Source organism: Oryctolagus cuniculus, chromosome 9 (assembly GCF_051225735.1).
Source record: "Oryctolagus cuniculus isolate XC-2025 breed Fujian yellow rabbit chromosome 9, ASM5122573v1, whole genome shotgun sequence".
Taxonomy (NCBI): Eukaryota; Metazoa; Chordata; class Mammalia; order Lagomorpha; family Leporidae; genus Oryctolagus; species Oryctolagus cuniculus.
In genome coordinates, this window is record NC_142875.1 from 99,395,022 (window position 1) to 99,412,696 (window position 17,675).

The 17,675-nt window shown below is 40.3% G+C and overlaps 1 protein-coding gene and 1 pseudogene across 14 annotated transcripts in view; both read left to right on the forward strand.

The window, feature by feature from the left end:
* Nucleotides 1–17,675, forward strand: part of ERC1 (ELKS/RAB6-interacting/CAST family member 1) — a 522,480-nt gene that overhangs the window by 329,947 nt on the left and 174,858 nt on the right. The window lies entirely within an intron of this gene.
* LOC103349010 (recombining binding protein suppressor of hairless pseudogene) lies at nucleotides 4,104–5,248 on the forward strand (annotated as a pseudogene). The gene has a single exon (XR_016213717.1). The product of XR_016213717.1 is annotated as a recombining binding protein suppressor of hairless pseudogene (transcript).

Here is a 17,675-nt window from a genome sequence, read left to right on the forward strand (position 1 = left end):
TGCACCATATGTTTTGTGGGGGAATCAGAGGAATGTTTAACTTCTGGCGAATAATGTTGGATATAAGTATGCAGAATCTGAAACCTGAATTCAAATTATTTTAATGCCAACACACTTACTTGATGATTTGAATGATGAGGCTGGTGATAGAAAAAAGGCTGGCAATCAAAAGCATCACGTATCAGCTCCTTGCAATTTGCTCTGCATTCAGTTTCATTATTAGCTTTCCCTGCAACAAATCTAAGATATCAGTTAACTTTGAAAATAACAGTTCCTACACTTAGCATTGTAATTTTAAAGTACTTTTATAAATAAATGAAATTGTATTTTAGAGTGAAAAATCAGTCACTTCTGTAATTCTTTTACTGCCTTACCATTTGACAAAGGTCTCAAAAATTGATATTCTATGAATGTTGTGAATATTGAAAAGCAAATGCTACCTTTATATAAGTATATTGTAATCCAACTTAGAGTACAGTCTCTTACATATTTTATAGAATCTGTTTTCTCAGTGTTCTTTAAGTTTTTCCTCTAAATGTGGATAGATAGAAAGTAGAGCAGATTAGTTGCAGAGAATTAACTGTGATCACCTTATACCCAGGGGAAAAATTAAAGCATTGAACCCACGTTCCAAAATTGAAAAGTCATAGGGAAAATATTTCACTTAAAGGGAATTACTTTTTTTCATTTTTTGTCTTTGCTATTTCTTATTTATTTATTTTACTTATTTAAGAAATGCAAAGAGAGAGAACTTCGATCTGCTGATTCCCTTTCCAGATGCCCATATGGGTGTCAGGGGTGTGACTGCTTGAGCTGGCTGCATCCCAGGCTGTGCCTTAGCAGGAAGCTGGCTTGGGGAGGAGAACTGAGACTTGAACTCTGCCACTTTAGTAAGGGATACAAGCATTCCAGCTGACCTGCCCCCATTTCTTATGAAGCTACTCCTCACCTTACCTTGAAATCCGTGTGGTAGTTGTTCCTACCTCCTGACGTCCTCTGCCTGTTTTCCCAGAATTTTACTTCCGCCGCATTACCTTCCAGGCTCTGAACCTCTTTGACATATGAACCCTAGTTTGTTTGTTTAGTTTTTTTTTTAATTTTTAAATTTTATAGGAGACCAAGAGGAAGCTCCTGGCTCCTAGTATCAGACTGGCTCAGCTCCAGCCATTGTGGCCCTTTGGGGAGTGAAACTGGATGGAGGCCGGCGCCGCGGCTCACTAGGCTAATCCTCCGCCTAGCGGCGCCGGCACACCGGGTTCTAGTCCCGGTCGGGGCGCCGGATTCTGTCCCGGTTGCCCCTCTTCCAGGCCAGCCCTCTGCTGTGGCCAGGGAGTGCAGTGGAGGATGCCCAGGTGCTTGGGCCCTGCACCCCATGGGAGACCAGGAAAAGCACCTGGCTCCTGGCTCCTGCCATCGGATCAGCGCGGTGCGCCGGCCGCAGCGCGCCGGCCGCGGCGGCCATTGGAGGGTGAACCAACGGCAAAGGAAGACCTTTCTCTCTGTCTCTCTCTCTCACTGTCCACTCTGCCTGTCAAAAAAAAAAAAAAAAAAAAAAAAGAAACTGGATGGAAGAGCTTTCTCTCTCCCTTTCTCTCTCTGTAACTCTACCTTCCAAAAAAATTTTTAAAAAACTTAAACAAACAAACAAACTAGGGTTCACATGTCAAAGAGGTTCAGAGTGCATGTCCATTTAGGATGTGAGTGATGAGTTAGACTTCTATTTGAACAGTTTTTTGTATTGGCATATCTAATGTTAGTCACTACCTATTCTGATCTGATAAAATGGGCAAGTGGATATAATGAGTTTTAAAAGTACACATCTGTTCTGGTTTTCCATTTGCTTTGGAGAAGGCAGAAAGGCCAGCACTTGATGCCTGGCTTAGTTTTCTCTAACTACTGGCAGGTGACAGATGAACTGATGAGTTGATAATGAACTCAAAAAGTCTACCCTACTGGCTAGGTGAGAAAGGAACCCAGAGACCAAGTGTGCCTCACTCTGGAACTTGCCAAGGTGTTGCCTTTTTTTTTATAAATTAATTTATTTGAAAGTCAGAGTTACACAGAGAGATGGAGAGGCAGAGAGAGAGGTCTTCCATCTGCTGGTTCATTCCCCAATTGGCCACAATGGCCAGAGCTGTGCCAATCCTAAGCCAGGAGCCAGGAGCTTCTTCCAGGTCTCCCACGTGGGTACAGGGGCCCAAGGACTTGGGCCATCCTCTACCACTTTCCCAGGCCATAGCAGAGAGCTGGATCAGAAGTAGAGCAGCTAGGAGTTGAACCAGTGCCCATATGGGATGCCAGCACTGTAGGTAGCAGCTTTACCCGCTAGGCCACAGCACTGGCCCCAAGGTGTTGCTTCTTAATAATATAATTCACTTTGAGGAGGTTAGCAGGTAGGCTTTCTTGGATGCATGTCAGAAGTGTAACTTACTCATGGATACAAAAGGATATATGTTACATTATTATTTTTAATTTTTTTATTTTTTATTTGACACATAGAGTTAGACAGTGAGAGAGAGAGAAAAGTCTTCCTTCTGTTGGTTCACCCCCCCAAATGGCCGCTACAGCCAGAACTATGCCGATCTGAAGCTAGGAGCCAGGTGCTTCCTCTGGTCTCCCACGCGGGTGCAGGCACCCAAGCACTTGGGCCATCCTCCACTGCCCTCCCTGGCCACAGCAGAGAGCTGGCCTGGAAGAGGAGCAACCAGGACAGAATCCGGCGCCCTGACCGGGACTAGAACCCAGTGTGCCGGCGCCACAAGGTGGAGGATTAGTCTAGTTAGCCGCGGCGCCGGCCCCCTCTTTATTCTTAAAGTTCTTCAGCTTTCCTTTTCCTTTTAGGCAGAACATGGACTTCAGAGAAAGTTTTTAAAACTCTGTTATCCCTATACCTTTGTCTTCAAACTGTAATAGTGGTCTAGCAGTCCAGGAGGCTTACTAAGGAAGTCAAGGGAAGCCACATTTGTAGTCACAGAGCATTAAGAGTAAAAGTAGTGTGTGTCAGCACTGGGGGTCTGTATTGCTAAGTATTGCCAGACTGCGAGGGCCTTGCTTGTTTAGCATCTCTTGATAAATTTCAAGGAACCCATTGTATCAGTTCACTTTGTCACTGTCACAGAATTCCTTTGGCAGACTCATTTGTAAAAGACAAAAATAGTTTACTTTGGCTCCCAGTCCTGGAAGTGCAAGATCTAGGGGCCTCACCTGGCAGTGGCCTTGCTGGCAAAGTCCTGAGGCTGTATGGAGCATCAAATGGCAGAAGACACAGAGCGCACATATCTCTGACTATCTGGTGTCTCTCCCTCTTCTTATAAAGTCAACAGGATTTAATAATGGAGACCTCACCTTAATAACTTCATTAATTATTTCCAAATGCCCCACCTGTAAACACTATATTCAAATTAATTATATTAAGATTCTACACTCAAGCCGGCGCCGCGGCTCACTAGGCTAATCCTCCACCTAGCGGCGCCGGCACACCGGGTTCTAGTCCCTGTCGGGGCGCCGGATTCTGTCCCGGTTGCCCCTCTTCCAGGCCAGCTCTCTGCTACGGCCCAGGAGTGCAGTGGAGGATGGCCCAAGTGCTTGGGCCCTGCACCCCATGGGAGACCAGGAAAAGCACCTGGCTCCTGCCTTCAGATCAGCGCGGTGCACCAGCCGCAGCGCACCAGCCGCCGCGGCCATTGGAGGGTGAACCAAAGGCAAAGGAAGACCTTTCTCTCTGTCTCTCTCTCTCTCACTGTCCACTCTGCCTGTCAAAAGAAAAAAAAAAAGATTCTGCCCTCTTAATGCCATTGTCATATGACTTTGCAGGTTAAACTGTTGCATAAATTCTGGGGTATAGAACATATTCAAAGCATTGCACCATAGTGTACTCTTCCAGCTGGAGCAGAGGTTAAGAAAGTGCTGAGAGCCTGTGTGTCCACAGTTTTGATCAAAGTGCTAATTTGACCAAATCACGTTGGATTTTGTTCCTTATTCTATTCATGTTACAATTTTTCTGCTGTAGGGAAACAATCCAGAGAAGCCAAGGCAGCTAATTTGATTGGCAAATGAATGAGGGCACATTTCATAAGACTGTAAATTGAACATCAGAAGGATGGGAGTTGGAAGACAGTTTAGTAAAGCAAATAATCTATATATAGGATATATATACACGCACACATTTCAATCCCATTCATGTTTCTTCTTAAAATTATTTATGTATGGAAGATGGTGCCTGTTGTGACAAGTCTTTGAAATTATGAGACTATCATTCAAATGAAAGCATTATAATTTGCAACCATTATGATCTCAGAAGGAAAAGAGAATGATACAGATACACTGGCTGAGGTGTTTTGAGGTGACTCAAAGTGTTCCAGGCTGGGACTTTCCTTAACATGTTCTTGAAAGACCATGCGTGGATTAAAAGGAAATTTGGTGAGCGACCACCACCCACGCGACTCACTAGAGAAGCTATGCGAAACTATTTAAAAGATCGAGGGGATCAAACAGTGCTTATTCTTCATGCAAAAGTTGCACAGATGTCAAATGGAAATGAAAAAAAGGGTGTTTTGCCCTCCTCCCTGTGTATATCTTATGGGCAGTGGATGGAAGCCAAAAAAAAAAAAAAAAAAAAAAGAGCAAATGGAACCTGATGGTTGTTCTGAACAAGAGTTTCAACCTTGTGCATTTATTGGAATAGGAAATAGTGATCAAGAAATGTAGCAGCCGAACTTGGAAAGAAAGAACTATTGCACAGCCAAAACACTGAAAATATCTGATTCAGACAAGAGAAAACACTTCATGTTGTCCATAAATATGTTCTATGGCAACAGTGATGACATTGATGTGTTCCTCAGCAAGCAGATAAGAATCATCTCGCAGCCATCCAAAAAGAAACAATCACTGAAAAATGTGGATTTGTGCATTGCCTTAGGTACAAAGGTGGCTCTATTTAATCGCCTTTGATCCTAGACAATCAGTACCAGATATTTGCTTATAGAAGGAAGTAACTTCCATGCCAGTTCTCAGCAGTGGGGAGCTTTTTATATTCATCTCCTGGGTGATGATGAATCAGAAGGAGAAGAATTTACAGTCCAAGATGGCTACATCCATTATGGAAAGACGGTCAAGTTGTGTGTTCAGTTACTGGCATGGCACTCCCAAGATTGATAATTAGGAAAGTTGATAAGCAGATGGCATCGCTGGATGCAGATGATCCTGTTCTCAACTCCATGAATGTGCATTTACCTTAAGAATAAGGTAAAATGTGCCTTTCTCAAGAAAGAAATAATTTAATTTCAGGTCACTCCATGCCCAAAAGAACCAAATAAAGAAATGATAAATGATGGAGCTTCCTGGACAATCGTTAGTACAGACAAGGCAGAGTATAACTTTTATGAGGGAATGGGCCCTGTCCTTGCCCAGTCACCCCTGTGTGTGTCGTAGTAAGTCTTCAGTTGAATGGCAGAGAGGAGGGCGCCGGATTCTGTCCCGGTCGCTCCTCTTCCAGTCCAGCTCTCTGCTGTGGCCCAGGAAGGCAGTGGAGGATGGCCCAGGTCCTTGGGCCCTGTACCCGCATGGGAGACCAGGAGGAAGCACTTGGCTCCTGGCTTTGGAGCAGTGCAGCACGCCAGCTGTGGCAGTCATTTGGGGGGTGAACCAACGGAACAAGGAAGACCTTTCTCTCTGTCTCCCTTTCTCACTAACTCTGCCTGTCAAAAAAAAATAAAATAAATAAAAAAGAAAGTCTTCAGTTGAATGGCAGAGAGGACGTAGCAATGCTTGAACTTACAGGCCAGAATTTCACTCCAAGTTTATGAGTGTGGTTTGGGATGTAGAAGTAGAAACCATGTACAGGTGTGGAGAGAGCGTGCTCCCTGTTGTCCCAGACATTTCTGCATTCTGAGAAGGTTGGCAATGGGTCTGCAGCCAGTTCAGGTTCCAGTAACTTTGGTCCGTAGTGCTGGAATGATTTATTCTACCATCCTCACCTTTACCTACACACCAGAACCAAGGCTGTGGCCTCACTGCAGCGCAGCAGGAGCCAACTCAAGCCAGGTGCCCCCAGTGAATCAAACACAAACCAGGGAAGTTACACAAACACCAGGACAGATGCAACCAACATCACATCACCTGCAGCCACGATGGTGCCCTAACTACCATCTTTTTGTTGGGACCTACACTGCCTTGAGGGTGGCAAAAAGTTGACAGAAAAAGGAAAGAAAAAAAAACAATCTTTTTGTGGTTTCTTGGGAAAACTTTTCATACCAGGTGATCCTGTTCAAAGCCCCCATTACCTGCAAGTGCTTATTTGAAATGCAGAAGCCACAGTAAAACAAAAATGACATACAAAATATATATATTTATCTATGTATGTGTATGTGTTTGAGAGGCAGAGTTAAAAAGAGAGAGAAAAAACTCCCATATGCTGATTCACTCACTAAATACCTACAGCAGCAAAGGCTTTTCCAAGCCAAAGCTCAGTGCAAGAAGCTCAGAAGAGGTCTCCCATGTGAGAATAGGAACTCAATTACTGAGTCATCACCACTGCCTCCTAAGGGCCTTGGACACAGGATCTGGAGCTAAGGATCAAACAAACCTAGGCACTCTGACATGGGACACAGGCATCCTAACCATAGTGATCAGCTGGCCAGTTACCCACCTACCCCACTCACTCTTCAAATTAGATAATTCAAAGATGGTAATTCTTTTTTTCTTTTTTTTAAGAATTTATTTGAAAGGCAGAGATACAGAGAGAGAAGGAGAGGGAGAGAAAGAGAGGTCTTTCATCTGCTGATTCACTCCCCAAATGGCTGCAATGGCTGGGACTGACCTAGGCCAAAGCCAGGAGATGCTTCCAGGTCTCCCACACGGGTGCAGGGGCCAAGCACATAGGCCATCTTCCTCTGCTTTCCCAGGCACATTAGCAGGGAGCTGGATTGGAAATGGAGCAGTTGAGATTTCAATCAGTGCCCATATGAGATGCCGGCACTGCAGATGGAGGCTTAACCTACCTCGCCACAGCGCCGGCCCCTAAAGATTGTAATTCTTGTCATTGACTGTTCCAGATATTTATTCCTCTTTCTTGTGGAGGAAAAAATAAATAAATAAATAAACAGAAGTACATGAACATTAAAGGAGAATTTAAGGATTACAGTTTTACTCATCTTGTCTTATGAATATAGTTTATCTTTTATGTTTGTCATAACACAAAATATGTGCCAATTTGTCCATTCATCTTTCAGTTCTCCAAACATGTTTATTTGGATATGTCTCATTTCTATATTTTATCATAATTGTTATCGCATAGTGTCACTTCAATTGCATATTTGCTTTTTATTTAGTAATATATGTACTTATTCTAAAGTCAAGTAAATCTTGTTGGTTTGAAGAGCCTACTTGCATTATGAACCTACCAATCTTCTACTTTAATATATACGATCCAAAGTCTTATTATTGGAGAAAAAAGCCATGTTATTATTAATAGTAGCCCTAGAAATATATTTTCTTTCCGTTAAAGTCTTTTACAAGTTTATCTCTTGATTCTTTATTTTCCAAAAGTAAAGAACAAAGATACTTACTATACTGATTTGCAACCTCTGGTAAAGTGGAACAAGGTTAATCAAAACATTTTACCCAAAACCCACTAATTGAAGAGAGTAAGTCAGAGTTGGACTAATAGTTCTTAACCTTTTAATCGAATAACTTAACTGCAGTGAATCTCATTATTCTACCTAATTAACTTGCTTATCAAGTGATAACTGACCTCATTCTTGGGAAAATCCTGACTCTATAACAGTGAGAGCATTCATAACAAAAGCTTATCCTTTGAAGCAGAAAAGCAATTCATCTCTGTCAAAATAGGAAGCAACCTGAGTTTTGATCCTACCTGATAATACCATTTCCAAATTATACTTAGGTAAACATTCTTTATTAGAGCCAAAAAGATTATGTGCTAGATAGAACTTGGAATAGACTGGGAGCCAGAATTCTTTGTGTTTGAAAGGTGATGTTTTAGATATTGAGTAAAAAGTCTCCCAAGTTTTGCTAAGACTACTTCCAAGGACAAATGTTTTAGGTTGAAAGCTCACTATTTTTCAGTTTCCCTTTTTAATGTCTAGTACATAAGATAATTTCTTCAATCATTTTAAATTCATTATTTCTCCCTCTTGGAAAGATTATGGAATGCCAACATAAAGTAAAACTTAGATATCTTTCTATGAAAATGTTACTCCAGACTAAATTTTAGATAAACTGTTTCTGTGGTTTTTTAAAAAATAATATCAAAAGTCTGTGGGCAGTGTGTTGACTTACATCCCACTGAAACTAAGATATTTCAGTTGGTGATGAATGCATTTCCTAGCATGCCACTTTATGAATAATCAGTGGTCTGTAAATTCTGGTTTGCCTTTGTTTTTAATTCAAAATTTTCTCCTATTCTCTTTTGTCTTTTGGTTTTGCTTCTAAATCTTGGATCCTAGATTTCTTACTTATTGCATTAATTCAAACTTTTAATCTAGACTCTGGGCTACAAAGGTCTTGGACATTTCTATTCAGGTAACAAGAATTATTTTCATGTGTTTTGTGGACCCTTGCATTTATAGTAATTCTTCATGTCCTTATGTTCTAACAGTAGAATTCTTATAGGCTGGTTTTAGCAGAATAAATATATACTTGCACAAATATCTTAGTTTCTTGAAGTAGCACTTAGTGCCCTTTTAACTTCATGATATTCAGCCCCTGAATAAATTCTTCTATAGAAAGTTCTTGATGTTGCTTTGTGGTGACAATTGATCTTTGGTTCTTTGAATTATCTTGATTTCCCTCCTACCTCTTTAGCCATTCCTTAAAAGCCATTCTTTCTCTCTCCCTAACATCAATGGCCTCATGAATTCATAGATTCATGATCTATACTTTTCCCCCTGTATTCTCCCCAAATAATTTTATCTATTCAGTAACATCAACTACTGTCAATAAGTGCTGATGACTTCCTAGTACAAATAAACAAACACAGAGTTTACTCCAGGCCGCATCCCTCTCCCAAGCTATGTCAGTGCCAGCTGTACCTGGCCTCATTAACATTCCACAAACAATCTCAACAAATCCGGAAGCATGCTCATTGTTTTCTTTTATAAACATTCTCTTCATTACTTTCAGCAACAATAAATGTAACCATGTCACCCAGTTTTTTAGACCAAAAACTAATAGATCATTCCTAACTACTTTCTTTCTCTTGCTTCCCATAGCTGTTTTGATCATATATTCTATCAATTCACCATATATGGTAGTATCATTTTGTGTCTGTCCTCCTAGAAATTATTCTGATATTTTGTTGCTTTTATTTTGGCAATCTTAATTTCTAACTTGTTCTGCATTTTGCCAATCCTTTCCTTTGCTCTTTCTAGGTTAATACTTTTAAAAACATAAATGTGATCATAATACTTCATCTTAAAGTTTTCTAAAGGCCACCTACCCATTGTTTTCAGGCTAAAAGTAAGACTCTGGATCCTGGCATTGAAGATTCTCTATAATCAGAGCTCTCCATGTTGTTCACCATTTCCCAGCCCTTAGTACCTCACTTTTATCCTTGTTCTTTCCGTACACACTCTTCTCTTCATCCCTCCCCCTTCCCACTCTTTCTCCTACGGATCCCTCTCTCCCCATCATCTTTTCACACGCTCTCCCTCTATGTCTCACCTTGCCTTATCTCTTTCTTTATCTCTTGCCTGAAGAATGACGCCACAACAGGAAGGCACTCCTTTCTGTGACTTTGCTCTGAGCCTTTCGTATTGCTTTTTATTTTTACCACAAATTAAAACTGTGTACATGGTTTCTTCTTGGTAGAATCCAGAGCACCTTGAGTCAGTGTAAGTCAGTGTATTCTATGTGCTGGAGTATAACTGAATAATACAGAGTACCTGTTCTCAAGGAGGGAAAAGAGCCTGGCCTGTTTCATTCTTGGAACTCTTTAGTGCCCGTTTGATGAATGAATGAAAATCTGTTTAAAAGTGTAAGTTTTAATGTTTAAAATTTGGCCTAGTAGTTAAGATGCTCATGTCCCGTATCACAGTCCTGAGTCTGATGTCCACCTCCAGCCGCTGACTCCAGCTTCCTGCCAATGCAGACCCTAGAGCAGTGAGGATGAATCAAGTGATTAGATTCCTGACGCTTAGGTGGAAGACCTGGATTGAGTTCCTGGCGCCTGGTTTTCGTCCCCCAGCCTGAGCCTTTGCAGGCATTGTGGAGTGAACCAGTATGTGGAAGTGTGTGTGTGTGTGTGTGTGTGTGTGTGCACGTGTGCCTGCCTCATTCTTGTTCATTCAAAAAAAAAAAAAAAAAATTCCCCAGGGCTGCGTTGTGGCACAGCAGGTTAAGCCATCACTTGCAACACTTGCATCCCACATGAGTTACCACTGCAGCCATTTGGTGAATGAACCAGCAGATGGAAGATCTCTTTCTCTATCTCTTTCTCTCTGTCTCTCCTTTTATGTAACTCTGCCTTTCAAATAAATAAATAAGATCTTTCTTAAAGAGTTACAGACAGAGAGGGAGAGACAGAGAGAAAGGACTTCCATCTGTGGTTCACTCCCCAAATACCTGCAATGACCAGGGCTGGGCTGATCTGAAGCCAGGAGCCAGGAGCTTCTTCTGGGTCTCCCATGTGGATGCAGGGGCCCAAGGACTTGAGCCATCTTCTCCTGCTTTTCCAGGCTATAAGCAGAGAGCTGGATTGGAAGAGAAGCAGCCTGGACACGAACCAGTTCCTATATGGGATGCCAATACCATAGGCGGATACTTAGCCTACTATGCCACAGCACTGGCCCCTTAATAAATCTTTTAAAGAAAAAAATGTCATTTTTAAAAAACATTTATTTATTTATTTGAAAGCCATGATTAGATAGAGAGAAAGACCTTCCCTCTGCTGGTTCACTCCCCAAATGGCCTCAAAAGCCAGGGCTGGGCCAGGCTGAAGCCAGGAGCCAGGAGCTTCATCCAGTCTCCCACTTGAGTACAGGGGCCCAAGCACTTAGGCCATCTTCTGCTGCTTTCCCAGGCACATTATCAAGGAACTGGACCAGAAGTAGAACTGCCAAGACATGTACTGGTGCCCATATGGGATACCAGCATTGCAGGCAGCAGCTTAACCCACTATACCATGGTGCCAGCCCCAGAACAAAATTCTAGATCTTAGAAAAGTTTTTTTGTAAGTTTTTTAGATGTAGAATCATCCAGTATCCCAAAAAATAGTTTTATAACAGCTTAAACAAAATTAATCACACATACACTTAATGAGGGTCTTCTACAAATTAAATCCTATTCAGAATGCAAAAAAAAAAAATTGCCATAAATAGAGGCCAACTTTGTGGGGCTTCAGGTTAAGCTGTCTTTTGGGATGCCTACATACTATATGAAAATACCAGTTCAAGTCCTGGCTGTTCTGCCTTCGATCCATCTTCCTGCTAATGTGCCTAAGAAAGATGATGGCCCAAGTACTTCCACTCACTTGGGAGACCTATCTGGAGTTCCTGGCTTCAATTAAATAATACATTTTTATGTTGTTTTCTGTCTTCTAGGTATATATTGTGCTAACTTATAGCAGCCTGTGAGAAGGCTGCCTGCATTATAATCATTTTGTAGTTGAGGAAACTGAGGCTGTAATAAAGTGAATAATTTCCCAGTCATTTTCATAAATGGAAAGGAACAGATCTATCACTTTGGATTCTTCCATTTGTTTAATACTGCTCTTCTAGATGCTACCTAGTTGGTAAAGGGGAAAGTGTAAATAATTTGGATACTAAGAATGTGGATATTAAAGCAAGAAATAGTGAACTAGGTTTATGTCTAACAGGGAAGATGAAGAACTTTTGAGGCAGAAGAATGAACAGAAGAGTCAATGACAAAGGGATATGTGGTGTTTAAAGGGAAGGGAGGAGTTAAAGATGATTTAAACTAAAAGCTCCCAGGACTTTGGACTCAGTTTTCTAGTATGTTTGATTTCTCCTTTAAAGAAATTCTGGAGAATAGTTTCATCATTCCCAATGGATATAAATTATAAAAGCTGAGAGGAGGATATTTAAACTGTACCTTCAGCAGCAGTGGTTTGAACCCTGCTGTTTCAAGCAGTATCCTTTGTTATATGACTAAGAACTTGTGTCATTTGTGATCTGAGACCAATTTTTCCTTTTTTTTTTTTAAGGCTTATTTATCTAAAAGAGTTCCAGAGAGAGAGGAGGAGAGACAGAAAGAGATTTTCCATCTGCTGGTTCACTCCCCCAGGTGGCCACAACAACCCTGGGGCTGAGCCTGGCTGAAGCTGGAGCCAGGAACTCCATCTGGGTCTCCCACGTGGGTGGTGGAGTCTCAAGCCCTCAGGACATTTTATGTTGATTTTGAGGCTCATTAGCAGGGAGCTGGATCAGAAGTGGAGCAGCTAGGACTTGAACAGGGCAGGTGGGGGGATGGCTCGTATAGGATACCAGCATGGCAGGCAGCATCTTTACCTTCTGTGCACGGTGCTGACCTCAAACCAACATTTTACATTATTTTGTGGAAAAGATAAGGATTATAATACATGAAAATCAAATAATGAAGAAAGTAGAAAGACCTGTTAGGAAAGGCAACAATACCATTAGCTTTTTGCTCTCAGCTCTGCTTTCTAGAGAGAATTCTTGTTTTTGAGGTTTCTTGATCAATCTCAACTTTAGACTGAGAATGTTAGTTCTTATTGACTTCTTGCTGCAGAAGATTTTAGCTCACTCAAATTACTGCTTGCTTCTCATCAATCTCCCAGTTTTCACAATATTATTGTTTTAGTGCTCCTGTTTGTACATTTATGGCTTCACATCATACGCTTAAAACTCTAAAGTTCTGTTCTGTCAGCATCTCAGGCTCCGTTACTAGTTACCCTCTTTTCCTCTACCTTTTCCTTCTTCAGCTCCTGATGTCTGTGAGTGGAACTTCTATTTTTATTACATAGGACACACAGCAGTACCTTAAAGCTGAAGATTCATCTTGTTCTTCTGTTTTGGAACATTAGCAGTAATTAGCTCTTCAAATTTTTTGCCTATTTTCTCTATACTGTCTTCCAATTCACTGATTCTATCTTCAGCTATATCCGTTTAATTTTTCCCACTTAGCTTTTGTTTTTAAACTTCCTTAACATATCTGTTAAACTTTTATTGAAGTGTACTAGACCTTTAGAAGAATGTATATATACTACTAGTTCTGTTCACTGTTTTCACAAACTGAAAAGCTTATAACCAAGCATCCATATCAAGAGACAGAATAAGAGCAGTACTCCAAAAGACTTCTTTGTGCTCCCTTCCAGTCACTAACATCTCCCCTGAATAACCACCAAGATATATATGTGTGTATATATATATACACATGTATATGTATATTTAATTTTACCTGGTTTGTATTATTTATAAATGGAATTAAAAATAAGTACTCTTGTGGGTTTAGGTTCTTTCACTCTATCTTATGAGTTTTATTCACATTATTAACATATAGTCAATAGTTCTTTCAATCTCATGCTATGTCATAGAATGTATGAATATATAATATTTATTTAGTAATTACCAATGTATTCACTTTTAATGGAGACATGAATTATTTCATTGGGCATTCTTACATTTCCAGTGTAATGTTAAGGCTGTCACAGAGATTTAGTCATAGAACCATCCAAAATTCATTGCCTATGCCAATGTCTTGAAGTGTTGCCCCTATGTTTTCTTCTAATAGTTACATAGTCTCAGGTCTTAACATTTAGATATTTGATCCATTTCTAGGTGATTTTTGTGTGGAGGACAGGTTAGGGTGGGAGGAAACCTTGTTTTAATTTTTTGCATGTAGATATCCAGTATTCTCAGGACCATTAATTGAAAAGACTGTCTCGGGGGCCAGCGCTGTGGCACAGTGGGTTAACGCCCTGGCCTGAAGCGCTGGCATCCCATATGGGCGCCAGTTTGAGACCTGGCTGCTCCTCTTCTGATCCAGCTCTCTGCTATGGCCTGGGAAAGTAGTAGAAGACCTCTCTCTCTCTCTCTCTCTCTCTCTCTCTCTCTAACTCTGATTTTCAAGTAAATAAATAAATCTTAAAAAAAAAAAAAAAAAAGAAAAGACTGTCTCTTCTTCAGGGTGTGTTTTAACTCCATTGTCAAAGACAAGTTGGCTGTAGATGCTTGGATTCATTTCCATGGGAAATTATTCCAAATACAGAAAATAGCATATGAAAAAATCACAAAGGTATGAATATTAAGGTACAATTTAGGAAATATAAGAACTGTAATACTACTGAAGCAAAGAACGTTGGAAGGAAATTCTGAGGGTTAAAGCTAGAATGGCCTTGTATGCCATGATACTAATTTGAAGTTTCATTGTGTAGGCATAGAGAGTGGCAAAGTGATGTGATGGTACAATCCATATTTCAGAAAGATAATTCTCACTCTGTTAAGGATGAGTTGGAATGGAATAGAGCAGAAGACCAATAAGGAATCCAGTGCATGGATTTAGAAAGGAACTCTCTCAAAAGTTAAAAATTACACACACACTTTAGAAAATCAGTGAAATAAATACCAATACCTATATTATCTTTCTTTTTATTTTTCCCTGTCACTCATGCAGTTCCCACAATGCCTTCTAGCCCCTAAACTAATCAGTCCTGGCATAGGCAGCTTTGAAATGTTTATTAAGAAAATAGCTCTGTTTTGACAGACAGGAGCTAGAGCACCTGGACTGAAAGCCGACTTTACAGCTCTTCTGGGGATCTCCTGTAGGCAACATGAGGTCAACAGAGCCCTATGCAAACAAACTTCGTAAGCAAGTAACCGTTTTTTTCCCATTATAGACTGTACACTTCAAAAGACACTGTCATTTGTCGCAACTAACACTCCCCTGCTTTAGCTGTAGTACTAATGCTAAACTATTTCACTAGACAGTCAAAGCATAGCAGCTTTGCTATTAATCTTTGTATTTCACAATTTCAGAATTCTGCTGATGATTACTTTGGCATGAAAGTAGTCCATTCAGTCATCACACTGCTTTTAATTTAAAAGACTCCTGTGAGCTACACTAGGAATACTGTAGCTAGCACAAAAAGTGTATGTGTGGTCTTCCTTGAAGCAGATTCTCTTGTAACTTGAGAGTTTAGTTATCTTGGTTTTGATACTGAGTCATTTTTAGGGAGTTTTTAGCTGTTAGTAGTTCATTGCTTTCGTTACTCATTCACTTAATGAACAAGATGTCCGGCATCTTCCTCACTCTTTCCCTTCTCACTCGAGTCTCATGTGCTTTTATTTCATTCTTTCTGGGACCCAGAAAGATTGACACATGTAATTTCTATTACAACAGGGATTTCCTATAATGTTTCTACGCTACCTGCTAAGGTGCTGAAATAGACTATATTTTGAGGCTTTATCTTTCAAATTATAGATTTCTTAAACAAAACCATTTTCGTCTTTGTTTACCAATAAAACATCAAATTATGTTAAGTTTTTATGGGGTACTAAGGGGAGAGTCAGGTTGGTGGAAAGGGGCATTTATTTATTTATTTTTAAAAAATATGATTTGGTTCTCTAATGGTTATTTTTCCTAGTAATCATGCAACAGATTCAGTCAGTATCTTAGTGAGAGAAAAGGGGATTGATACAGTTTGAATGTTGAATTTTTTGCATTAAATCAAGCAATGTTGATTACTGGATTAAAAAAATGGTAGACTCTACGAAAGCATCGTTTAAAAATAGCAAACAGGGGCCGACGTTGTGGCATAGCTGGTTAAGCTACCACCTACGACATTGGCATCCCATATAGCAGCCGGTTCAAGACCCGACTGCTCCAATTCTGATCCAGCTCCCTGCTAATGGCTGGGAAAGCAGCAGAAGATGGTCCAAGGACCTGAGCTCCTGCCACCCATGTGGTAGACACAGAAGAAGCTCCTGGCTCCTAGTTTCAGTCTGGCCTTCCCCCGGCTGTTTTGGCCATTTAGGGAGTAAACCAACGGATGGAAGACCGCTCTCTCTGTCTCCCCACTCCTCCCCTCCGCCCCTTCCATAACTCTTTCAAATTAAAAAAAAAAAAAAAAAAAAAAAAAAAAAAAAAAACACTTAATTAAAAAAAGAAAGAAGCAACAAACAGATTAGTGTCTCCAAATGTTATACAGCTGGAGGAGAAAGACCAAACGGGTCACTTGGTGGTTTTCAGATTGGGAAGGCAAACTTGAAAATAACAGGACTCTGATGGGAGTAATTCTTGGGTTAAATCAGAAATTTCTTTGTTAAAGAACTTTCTGCAAGTCTGTTTTTAGCATGGTTTGTTTTTATTTAAGGAAATAAATTGGTTTACTTTTCTCATGCTCCTCGCCCCAAGAAAAAGAAGAGGGAAATGATCTTTCTGAAAAGTCAGGTCTTTGGAACCACTGAACTTTTACTCTGTGAAACGCCAAACAGTAACCTGCAGTCGTCACTTTTAACGGAACCAACAGTCTTTAGCCACGCTGATCTTGGGAAGTAAAACTTGTATCCATTTTTCTTTCCACTGAAAGACACACGATAAAATTGGAGAGAAACCTAAAACCCAGAGTGTCAATGGGTTTTTTTTTTTCTTTCTTTCTTCTTGTAGTCAAAACCTGAGCTCTCAAAAAGAACTAAGAATTTGTTAAGTGCCTGCCAGGTGCCATACTCACATTTCATAGAGATGTGTCATGTTAAGCTATCTCAATCTTAGCAACAGCTCAGGGAAGTTTAGGCATTCGTATTACCAGGGACAAAAACAATGATGTTCATGAAGCTACTTGTCTAAGGTGACGCAGCTGCCAAGAGACACCACTGATCCGGAACAATGGTTTTTCTACTGTATGATGGTGCTACTCTGGTCAGTTTTTTAAAAATTACTTATTTATTATGGTTTTAAACCACAATAGCAAACAGTAGGAAGAAGAAAAAAGCAAAAAATAGCCCCAAAATCAACTGTGTAGGAGATAACCAGCATTTGTAGCATGTGTTTAGAATTCCTGTCATTTTCCTATTCACATATCCAGAAGGAAAAATTGGAGAAAATTCACAGGATCATAATGGCATGCCATTTTGAATAAAATTCAAACTTAATTCAACTTCATAATAACTGAATGAACAAAATTTCAGTAGAGTATTTCTCTACTGAAAAGGAGAATTCCTAAGCAATCCTTCCAGTGTTACAAGAAAAGATTAATAAATAGGGGTCAGATCATCTAATCAGTATTAGTTCATCCCATATTCAAAAAGATGGATAAATCACTGCTTCTCCTTACCAGTGTGTTTTGTGTGTGTTTTTTTTTTTTTTTTTTTTTTTTTTTTTTTTGACAGGCAGAGTAGACAGAGAGAGACAGAGAGAAAGGTCTTGCTTTGCCGTTGGTTCACCCTCCAGTGGCCGCTGAGGCAAGCGCGCTGTGGCCGGCGCACCCCGCTGATCCGATGACATCTATATCTTACAATTCCCAAGTTTGTTTAGTCTTTTACATCTAAATTCAGTACTTATCACCTTTTATCATACTTTCTCTTTCCCTGAATCATCTGTTGTGATTCATCTTTTTTTTTTTTTTTATTTTTTTTTTTTATTTTTTGACAGGCAGAGTGGACAGTGAGAGAGAGAGACAGAGAGAGAAAGGTCTTCCTTTGCCGTTGGATCACCCTCCAATGGCCGCCGCTGCAGCCGGC